General features: G+C 39.5%; 1 protein-coding gene across 1 annotated transcript in view; it reads right to left on the reverse strand.

Annotated features, from left to right (window-relative positions):
- Window positions 1–12,296, reverse strand: part of LOC122815689 (copine-8) — a 3,116,673-nt gene that overhangs the window by 693,918 nt on the left and 2,410,459 nt on the right. The window lies entirely within an intron of this gene.

Raw genomic sequence — 12,296 nt, forward strand, 5'->3', positions numbered from 1 at the left:
TCAAAATTATGTGATGTTAAGGCATGCTATTATATGTCAGTAACTGCAACATTAGTTTAGCCATACACTGTGTTAATGTTTAGTAAGTCTAAGAAGATGTCCTGCCTATCACAGGATAAGGCATTTATGTATTTTAGCCATCTCTATTAAATACTGTGCACATAAACTGCTACACAGATACAGGTTTATAATTGTGCTGTACTACAATTTTCCATGTAACAAATGCAATGGAATTATTTTTCTGCATTATTCTCAAAAAAAAAAAAAAAAAATGTCAACTAGCAGGTTGATAAAACAACTGCAAAACAAATAAACTCTTTGTATAAAATTTTCCACAGTGCTAGCTTACGGCAAATCAGTATATTGGGCTCAAGACAACTGCCCAAGTAATGAGCAAGACTTTCCAGCCCAAGTGACATTTAAAACAAGATGTTATCCCTTCAGCCATAAAAAATGTATTCAGTCATCTGAATATATGAGTATGCCTGACTGCACCCAAGACAGTAAATAACAACAAAACAGGGCATTTCATTTTCTGATTATTCATATTTAAAAAGACAGCTGACGTAATGTTTTCTGATGCTAATCAATTTGCTGAGTCTGAATTTCAGAGCTTTGGACATAAAGGCAGAGCAGGAAGGTACAGATAGTTTTACAATGTATGTGATGTGCTTGTAATAGTTTAAGTACTGGACAAAGTAAGCAAATATTAAGAAGAAAGGAAGGAATGTGAGCTACCAAGCAATTTGATTAATTTAAATAAATAAAATGAAGGAAAGACAGAGATGAGATAGAAAGAGATCGAGAGAGACATGCAAAGACAGGGAGATAGGAAAGGGGACGAGTACTGCACACCTGGAAAGTAGAAAGATACAAAACTTTTATTTTAGCCAGTCACATTGTATAAACCATTCCATTAATTCTAATGGGAAATGGTTTCAAATTTCTCATATCAAGGATACATTCCTTTACAAAAATGAGCCTAAGGTTAATTTGGTTGGTGTGGCATGCTTACTTCTGGCACTTGCTGTTATTGGGGCATCAGAAAAGCCATTGAAAGTAGTAATGCAGATCAGAATGTGAGGTAACAAAACAGTGCAAATGATTTACATTCTAAGTAATTCTATCTTGGTTTCCAAGGGGATTAGCTTAATGGTGAACTTGTTTACCTGATAGACACAATGTAGAGAGTTTGATTCCCATCTTGAGGGGGCATGACTAGGCTTAAAAAGGCCCCTTGTGGTTCATTAGCCTAATATTCACCTATGAAACTATAAAAAAAGTTCACTTGCCTTTAAGTCCATTTGCTTCAAGTCTATCATACAGCAGCTGTAAAAGTTAAGCAGACTAAATGATTGCTAGAAATATAATCAAGCTAATAAATAAATATTGCTGATTGTCTAAGAAAAACAATCTACTGCACATTAGTTTACATGGATATATCATGATAGGAAGAAGTAAATGATATATAAGTAAAAAAATATTAAAGGTATTGGCTTTCTGTATAAAATATCTGGAATGCCACTGTGGAAGACCACTGATACTTCACTCTCTGTCCTTTATTTGACTTTCCCTTTCACGTGTTACTCACATGTGATGAATGTCATGCAGATTTTGCCTTCCTTTTGAACACTGGGTGCATATTTTACCAGGCCCTCCATGATCTGTTTGGCTTTTTAGAAGAAAATTTGTACTTGATGACACTGCATAACAGTCAAGGACAAAGTGAATACAATCAGTGGTCAGAAAACACAAAACACTGGAGTGTATGCTGAATTACCAGATCGAAAATGCACTGAAACTGAATTCATTAATGTCGGCATTCTGAAATTTAGGATATCAAAAGACTTAAAACATCTAAACCAAAACTGAGTGCTAAAGGAAACTTATAATGACTGGAACACCAAAACACTACTACAAATTCAGATCAAAATTGTCTGAATAGTGTCAGTGCTACAGAAATAGTTTTTGAAGGGTAAGGTGCAAGGTTAGGGGCAGGGGCAGAGTTCGGGTTAGGAATAGCAAGTACTGGTAAAATGGGCAGGGGAGCTTCGATAAAACCTTGATGAATGGAACAATTAACCACATTTCAATGTAATTCACTTTGTCAATCAGTAAACAATTTGGTAGAGTGAGTGACACTAAAACTGACAGTTACTGTTGACAACAGCAAAATGCTCAGCACTCAAACAAGTTTACTCAATTTTTTGTGCTGTGAACTTGGAGATGTATATTTTAGTTCTACCACTGAGCCTTGAAAACCAACACTTCTAAATGTAAATACCTAACCAGTTGAACTAAATGATTACATGGGTATACGTGCAGCCTAAAAATATATTTGCTGTTATGTTTTGTGCAAGAACATCAAGGAAAAAATTATGGTGCTCCTCCTTCCACCCTTTCTATTTTATTATTTGCAGTCCAATATCACTAATACACTGAGAAAACTTCTTAATTTTAAACATAAAAGTCTTGCTTTTTCTCTGAGAACACTAAATTCTTGGAGTCAATATACAATCCTATAATTCAAACATACAAGCTTTGTTACTGTATGTAAAGAGCAAATAACTATGAGGAAGCAATGCACTTAGCAACCAAGTGCAAGAAAAAAGTGGTAAGGAATACATCGGTAGAAAGCAGTCCTATTGTCCTAATACATAGAAAGGAATTAGGGAAAAGCCACTTCACTCAAACGTAAACTAATTTGTTAATCAGGTCAACTAATTGGTCATTATGGGCCCCTTATAGCCATGACCTGGGCCACAAAGTCAAGGGTACATAGATAGCTTAGAACAACCAAATTAACTGTTCGTTTTTGGGGGGAGGGGTGAGGACAGAGAAAACAGGGAAAGCTGACATAGTCAGGATGAGTACATGCAATCTCCACATAGGCAGTGAGCACTGATCCCAGACCCCAGGGTTGTGAGGCAGAGATCTTAACTTCAGAGCTAATATGTCTATAAATTATGTGACCAAAATGACCTTTCTGCCAGCATCATTTGGGCAAGTCCAACAGAACCATTTCATAAGTATGTAACAGACTGATAACCATTTATCAAAGCAAAGCCTACTTTACCTTATGTGGCTACTCTTTTTGTACACAACAGTATTCCACTTCTCTTGCTATACTGGTCATGATGAAGTACATACTAGCTGGCCTTCCATCGGGTTTGTTTCATCCAAAAAAGGTTAATGAACACCCTATTGACAGTTATGGCACTGCACCTCTCTTCTTCTGGTCAATTTTAACCCAAAGACATCAAGTAAGTGTTCACTTTCATTTGATATAATGCTGCCATGACACTCCAAACAAGAAAACATAGAATGTATTCATTGTCAAACTTATAAAAAGTAAGTTGGCTTCATGCTTTATAATATGGACAATAACTGAAGATACACATAACCTGCACACACTTCACATTTAAGTGTAATCAGTCAATCATGCTTTAAAGTAGTTTTCTGCAATTCATATATTGGGCATCAGTAGATAAGTAAAGACCACTCTAGATGATAATAGTAGCAAAAGTTACTTAGAAAAAGAGAATTATTTTGAGGATTACTTAAAGAAGATATGGTGAGTACAAGGGGGTTTGGTAGAATGAAAACACATGATATAGTTATAGTTTAAGAAAATATGCACAGTCATGCCTGAAAGCAATACTGCATTATTATTGCATGACAATGCAGGAGACATTTTTTTACTAGTCATAGGGCCCCTAAATTCATTTTTTCAGACTAAAAATACTGACAGTTAACACTCTGGATAAAATGTACTACTATGGTAAATTAGCAGTGGTATACACAACAGGGATGCCCAGTGATTTTTGGATAGTACAAGAAATCATTTAGGCCATGGATCAAGCATTAATATAGCTAAAGAACCTGAATTATGAAGTGGAGTTTACTTCGCTTAGGTCAAATGACACTATCCACTAAAGTTATGTGACAGTTCTGAATACATGAGTACTTTCAGATTTCTGTCTTAGAGATAATGTGCCAGGTTTCATAGTTATACAATTCAAAAGTAAACTCAGTAGTATGCCATCAGTGCCAAGTGATGGTTAGCAGCATAAACTGTTACCCTACCTGCCTTGTATAGCTTATCAGTTGTTTTACACAAGCGCACACACACATACACACACACACACACACACACACACACACACACACACACACACACACACACACACACACACACACACACACACTTTACTAAAAAAATGAACAATTTAATAGTCACTTTCATTCCAAACAAAATACGACTTCTTCAGAATAAAACTCAATTACAGACCAAATATATATAAAAATCACATGTTAAAAAACAACCCATCACCTATTACAATTTATTTCCGGTTAAAGAAAACACTTACAGTTATGTCTATTTAAGCCGTGATGGCTTCCTGCATTTAAGCAAACTTGCCTTCTGTATTCTTTATTCTCCAAAAGGGTGTCATAATCTTTACCTTTTCCATCACAATGTGATAAATCAATAATATAAAATAAAAAATAAAAACGTTGTTAAAGTGACCAGCATGATTCTAGACATATTTCATATAGTGTAAAAAGACATTGATAAAGTGACCAATATGATTCTAGGCATATTTCACTAGTGCACTTTTCTCATATTTAATTTTAATTGCACATATGTGCTCCTTAATATGTTCTTGTAGCTTCCTGGCAATCTTTGCAACATAAATAAAGTTACAGCTCAAGCATGTCATGTGGCAAACCACAAATTTGGTGTTGCAGTCTGCATGAATGTTTAAACTGTAAATTTTAGCTAGATACCCTAAATATAAAATAGGTCCATCATCTATGTATATATAAAATTTAAAGGAAACAAACTCATAAGTCCTCCATTTAAATATACATCATTGACCCAATGAGGTACATTTACAAAGTATTCTAAAATTCATTAAATTGCTGTGCATAAAACAAAGTCCCTTACTTATAACTTGTACCAGCTGTGGATTGCTGTCTAAAACCTTCCAATTATATATTACAATTTCCTTCATTTCAGGAGTGTCTAAATTGTAATTAATAAGCAATGCTCAATGTCAGAAGTCTCAGCAACAAAATGCCTGACCTTGAAGCTCTCCTGTATTTAGTGCACACCCATGGCTGTGTAGTTACTGAAACTTGGTTTAAGTGTTCAGAAAACACTCCCACCTTACCTGGGCTTGCTCCTAATATGTTTTCAGACTTGATAGCACCCTTGATGTTGCCTCCATATTCGTTAGAGACCATATCACCTTGGGGCAGACATCCAGGGACCCAGAAACAGTGCTCATGGAGCTTCAAATCACACTAAACAAAACCCACTATTGTTTTTATTACCTGTTACAGGACACCCGCTATTTCATCTGATGATCATGTGAAGTTCCTAGCTGTAATCAATCAACTTTCTATAAATAAAATTATTTTATTTTGGGAGACTTTAACTACCCATCAATAACATGGAGCACATATACCTCAAATGTCAAATACACTGAAAATGTTATTAGATTTCATAAAGAAAAGTTCCATGGAACAGATTTCTAAGAATCCAACTAGAAATTGTCATATTCTTGACCTGGTCTTAAAAAATACAGCTTGTTCATGTACTATTAAACCTCTAAACCTGAAGATACTAATAATCCCATAATTCAAAGCTTTCAAGAATAAAAATCTCGTTAAAGACTACTCTGAAGTTTCAAGATTCATGTATTATAAAATAACCCCAGAAGGCACCTTAGGAGGAAGCTATACAAATAGTTCTTTGTCCACTTAGATAAATGTATAGAATTGTCAGTAGTTGTCAGATGTACATATAATGAGAAGTTTAACAGTAAAGCACTCTGGTGCTCCACGTTAAATAAACTGGACAATAAAAGAGAAGAGTTCTTAAGTATATACAAGATCTAAGGACCCTCAGATCAAGGATAACATGAAAAAAAATGATAAAATGTTAGCTCTGCTAGAAGAGTAGAACAGCTCCAGCTGAATGTGAAATTTGCTTCCTGGCAGTCTGGCTTTTCACTACATTCTGAATGCTGTTGCAGATGAAGAAGTTGTGGCACTGACTCTACCTATAGACTTATATAGGCAACATTGTTGCTTTGAGCATTAACATTGGCATATTGCAAGATTGCTTTCCCTTTTTGAATTAGGCATAGAGCTTTATCAGTATCCATTAACATACGCACTGAATAATGACTAGTGTGCCCTTGGCATTGGACTCAGGCATGGGGTAATGACTCAGCATAGTCTGTTTTTTTTTTGTTTTTTTAATTTATTTAGCATTTGTTGACTGGGAATGTGTGACTAGGACAAAGCCTGTTTTTAGCGGAGACCTGGGAAGAAACCCTCCAGATGCATGTCTTTGGAATGTAGGAAGAAACCGTAGTACCCAGAGGAAACCCACGCAAATGCAGGGAGGACATGCAGACTCCGCACAGAAGGCACCCCAGCTGATAATCAAATTGGAGAACCTCTTGCTGTCAGGAGACAATGTTAACTAATGCGCCACTACTCCTCACTCAAGTTCTTTTGGAATCCTGGCCATGATATCCAAAACTTATGACTCAACTTTTTTGTTTTCATATCTTTTACTCTACTTCTTCACATGTCAACAGTTACAAAATATAGGAACCATGGAAAACTGGAATCTCTTTGAATCCCTTTGTTTCAAATGTGTATGACTATGCTTTTTAAATACCTGCAAAATATTACTCAGAAATATTATCTCTAAGATTCTTTAAAACTTTAAAATGGATAATAGCTTGGCACTTTTTCCCTTCTGAAATACCTCTTTACAGACAAGCATGTATATACAGCCATGAATTTAAAAGAATGCATAATAATTCTCAAAATAAAAACGTACAATAAAATGAGAACATTCAATTAATTTTACAAAAACAAAAACACTAACTCATGCCTTAAAACACACATTGTAAAGTGGTGGATCTTGGCATCCATGTTGAGAACACATACTATTAGATTATGATCGGAGATATCATAATTCTTTGTAGTGCATGCAGATATATCCATGTAGCGCTAGTTAATGTTTCATATTAGTAAAACAGATGATTATAGGAAAGTGTTTCATATAATTAAATAAGTGATAAAATGTGTCATTATCTTAATGCAAGCACTTGAATTGCTGCTAAACTGCCATAAATCATTACAATTAACACTTGATCCAGAGTGATATACTGGGACACAGTATCTCAAATAAACAAGAAAACAAAAAAAAATCCTTTATATGAAATAATTCTATATATCCATGATGGGTCCAAAAAAAAGGAAAAAAAAAACACTGAAAAATGAAAATCAATATTTAGTTATACTAGCTAAACTGTAATAAATACATGGGGAAAAGCTCCTGAGGAACTGCAGTTGTTTAAGCTATGATCTCTTCTCAGAAAACTAATTTTTCATGTGAAAAATCACAAAATAGTTCAATCTCAGCCAGACTGTCCAAAAAGTAAGCTGTCATGCGTGTCTGTCATTACTATCCATAGCATCTCATCTCTTCTAGTTGTCTTTTTTTAAACAAAGCTTTATTGAACAGCACAACATTGTACATAGCCATAAAATAGTAAATCAGAGGGGGAAAATGTACAGTAAATGTCATGACAACAGAATTGAATGTAAAAGAAACATAATTTCCATTTAATTGTAAAGAAATATTGAAAATGTATCTCTTGTATGCCATTCAAACCAGCAATGAATATGTGTGGGAACATATCAATATAAAGCAGATGGCGTTGATAACACTGTTCTAGCAACTAATATATTGTAGTGCATGAAGGGCATCCCACGCAACCTCTCAGAGCAAGAAATCTGGACAAAACCATAAGTAATGGGGGGAACAAAAGCCCAGAAATAGGGGCACTTTTTAAATATACTGCTCTTACAAACATAGAAAGTTGATAGATTAACAGGTTTTGCATTAGCATGAATTTTCTGAAGGGTATGAAGCCTGAAACTCAAATATATATAATTATTTTCTGACTTTGATCTTTAATGATTTGCCAGAAAACCACAATTTTATGAAAATGAAATAAAACTATGAGGCAAACATCTGAACATTCTGCAAAAATCTGTACAGTTAAGAGGTAAGAAGGAGAACCATGATTATCCCCCAGATTCACTATGCCCTGCACGGAGTGCAGGATCAGTGCAGGAGCTCTAGCAGGCAATATGTCTGCTGTGCGATCCAGGAACAGCCTGCAGGGGTGTGCACGAGAGCTTGTGCATTAATCCTGCATGGACGAAGCCCTTGTATGCAAATCACCCCATTTGCGGGAGAAATCCATGCAAATGAGGTGATTTTGCAATCCAGGAAGCGTGCGACCATCAGTGCAGGACTAGTGCAATCAGCAGAAATGTACTCAGTTAGTAACCGAGTACATTTCTGCAAAATCAAAATTGGAGCTGTGACAGCCCCAAATAAAGGCTGTATATCATTGTGGAAGCATGCCGATGGCCAATTATAAGGCCATTGGCATTGCAAACAAATCAAAAAATAAAAAAATCAACTTTTATTTTGTTATCGCCGATCTCGGCTGTTTAAGCATAGGGCAGCAGCGCGCAAATGGGATCGGGGTGAAATTATAAAATAAACCTAAAATAAGCGTTCTAACTAAAATCAGTAATCTGCCATGAAAGTCAATGGTAGCCAGAAGGCAATCTGGCCAGTGAGTAGTGGCTGCTAAGGGGGGAGGCTCAGTGTGAGACATGTAACTATGCATTAGCAGGCAATCCTATGCAAATGAGGGGAAGGATAGTGAATCCCAGCTTTCCCCAGCATGTGAGTCAAGTCCCAACAGTGTAAGAGTAGGAATAGCCTGGTGCAAGCCTAGGAGTTAGGTGACATCATGGGGGTGTGTGTTAGGCATACTGTAAGCAGATTGGAGCCCTGTGGCTCGGGTCTGCTCCTAGTTTAGCAGAGCTTAGCTAGGCAGTTTGTCTAAACCTGCATAGCACTCTTCACGAAGCCTAAGCGGATGTGCACGCTGCGCACCAGGATTTACAGGAAGAAAAAGAGGTGAAACCTGGAAATAGCAGCAGTGTGCACATTTGAGCACTCTGTTTGTACGGCGCGCACACGGGCTTAAACAGGAAGGCAATGGAAAGGGAAAACAGCAGAAGGAAGATAATCAAGGAGAACTAGCTTAGCTGGCAGGTGGAATGTATCAGAATCAGACAATAACACAGACAGCAGCCCAGCCCAGAACACTACTATAAACTAAGCAAACACCTTCCGCTCTGGTTTTCCCACACCTTACACCACTGGTGTAAACAAGCGGGGAACTTTTAACTCTCACAACAGCAAAATGACAGGGGCTGCAATAGCTATCATACAACTTGCGGAAGAGGCTGAGGGTGGTGAGGATGTGAATGCTGCTGACCAACCCACAGTGAGGAAATGGAGAAGAGTGTACAGACCCAGGGTAATCTACCAGGGGCTACATGATCTGGAGATAGTGGAGTGCTATAGGGTGGACAGGGACCTCCTACAGCAAATTGTTGAGCTGTACCGGCCACGCCTGACACACAGAACTAACAGGGGGGACCCATCCCAGTGGATACCAAGGTATGTGTAGGCCTAAGTATACTAGCTACAGGTACCTTCCAAATGCCAACTGGGGCTATGATGGGGATTTCACAGGCATCACCATCCAGGGTACTCCACCAGTTCCTGGATGCCATGTCAGTACATGTCAATGAGCATGTATATTTCCCCAACACCCGTGAGGTGTTGGCCAGCAAAATGCGTCTCTTCTACCAAATAGTGGATTACCCTGAGGTAGTGGGTGCAATAGACTGCAGGCACATACGTATCAAAGCACCACCCGGTGAGTGGGGTAGGGTCTACATCAACCGCAAAGGCTTCCCCTCCATCAACTGCCAGGTTGTATGTGATGCCCAGGGCATAATAATGAATGTGTGTGCTGGCTGCCCTGGAAGCTATCACAATTCTCACATCTGGCATCTGACGCAGCTGTACCAGAGATTTGCCAATGGGGACATCCCACACGGTCACCTAGTGTGGGATGCTGGATACACACTGGAGCCATGGCTGATAACACCCATCAGAAATGCCCACACACCCGAACAAGAACTCCATAAAGAGGCACATGCACAAACAAGAATCATAATAGAGTGTGTGTTTGGGATGCTCAAGTCACGGTTCCGGTGCCTGGACACATCCAGTGGAGCCTTGCAGTACTCAGCAGCTACATGTAACCAAATTGTCCTTGTATGTGCCATGCTACACAATATGATCCTTGGGAAACAGCTGCACCAGGAACAGCATGGGACATGGCCACACAGCCTCCCACCAATGCCAAGGCCTGCACAGGCACAGAGTGACTTGGATGAGAAACAACCTCAACCTGCCCCAGTAGGCAGAAGGAGGCATGCCCAGTATGCCCTGGTCTTGGCAAAGAGGCAACGCATAGCACATACACTGACATGGCAGGGACCCATATAATAACACCTCTCGCCGACTCTCGCATACAGTAAAAGGGATGCCAAACATTACACTACCTGTGCCTAACCATGTGTAGGGAGTGTACTGTGTGCATCTGACATAGGCAGCCCTGTAGCACCACCCTCAATACTGGGACACCCACAAGGTAAGTGACTCACACATGCCAGTCGGGGGGGGGGTCACATACCCAACAACAGTTACAGCCAGCAGGGCAGGTGTAGACAAACACAAACAAAGGCTGTGCTATGGCCTCTGAATGAGACCTATGGGTAACCTACCCCCCCAGCCCTACACAGACAGACTACAGCAGGTCAGGCAGTGGGATGTCAGTTCTGAAGGCTAGTAAGTCAGTAACTAATATGTAGGTAAGTAAAAACTAAGATCTGTAGTACACTGGTATGCCTCTAGCCAGCATGATAGGTAAGACTACAGACTGAACTGGAGTATCCGACATACCAGTACAGTCCTAGCAGATGTGTACAAGTGTCAGGTGTGCTCCCCCCATCCTACATAGAAATATAGTAACAGTCAGGTGTGCCCCCCCATCTTGTGTAGAAATGTAGAAATAGTCAGGTGTGCCCCCCTATCCTACATAGAAATATAGCAACAGTCAGGTGTGGAACCCCCAATCCTGTGTAGAAATGTAGAAATAGTCAGGTGTGCCCCCCAACCTACATACACATATAGTAACAGTCAGGTGTGCCCCCCAGTCCTGTGTAGAAATGTAGACATAATCAGGTGTGCCCTCCCATCCTACATAGACATATAGTAACAGTCAGGTGTGCCCCCCAATCCTGTGTAGAAATGTTGAAATAGTCAGGTGTGCCCCCCCATCTTATGCAGAAATATAGTAACAGTCCATGTCAAATGATTGACGGAGACCCTGCAGAGACAGCATGCTACCTGTAGCTGTACAACACAAAGGTCAGCAATGCAGTACAAAAAACCTGGACCCAATCCACACATGCAATACAGATGGCCATACTGGGCATGCCCAGACACACAGAGTAATGAAGGCAATGTCAGTCAACAACATATGGAAAGGTCATACGGAGCATGCTCAAACACTTAAACACATGAAGGCCATGTCTGCAAACACCAGTGGACCAGACATATCTGGCAGCCGCAGATGTTAGTACATACATCCCTCAGTATGCACCACACATGCTTTGCACACACAGTGGATAGGAATGCAGGCATATATGTAAGGACAACACACTATAATAAGCCAAAGGTAGACATACATAGATGCGTGGAAGAGGGTGACTGTTACAAGGAGCCATTCAGGGCTCTCCCACCCAGCACACAGCCAAAGGCCTACAACCACACAAGGATGTGATGTCACACACTGTAGATACTAGCTACCGGTATCTGTCAGCATTACAGAGTATGTGGTGCGCGTGCCAGCTGTGCAATATGACTATTCAAGGAAGAAGTCATCTAGCAATTGTATACATGGACCTGCTGCCCGCATGTGGCGTGTCAACCCTGAGATGAATGGGTTATGGCCCATGCACACACACTGCCCTCCCCATAGCCCCACTATGACAAGCCTGCTGAGGTCATCTACTGTGAAATACACCTTAGGTGCATCATATCCCAGTAATCTCTGTGGTGCGTCCCATAACTGTGCACTGCTGTAGTGTGATAAACTAGTTAGGTAGGAATTCTAACCCCAGCCTTGGCAACTGTGCGTGTGTGTCTGTCTGAGTAGAGAGCAATGCTTTTTAGGGTGGTCACACTCCCTACAATTGCAATGCTCTACTTTGGTAAGGCTGCTGATGTCATCCACATAGAAATACATCCCTGGAAAAAC

The sequence above is a fragment of the Protopterus annectens genome, chromosome 11.part0, assembly GCF_019279795.1.
Source record: "Protopterus annectens isolate FY-2018-M chromosome 11.part0, PAN1.0, whole genome shotgun sequence".
Classification (NCBI taxonomy): Eukaryota; Metazoa; Chordata; order Ceratodontiformes; family Protopteridae; genus Protopterus; species Protopterus annectens.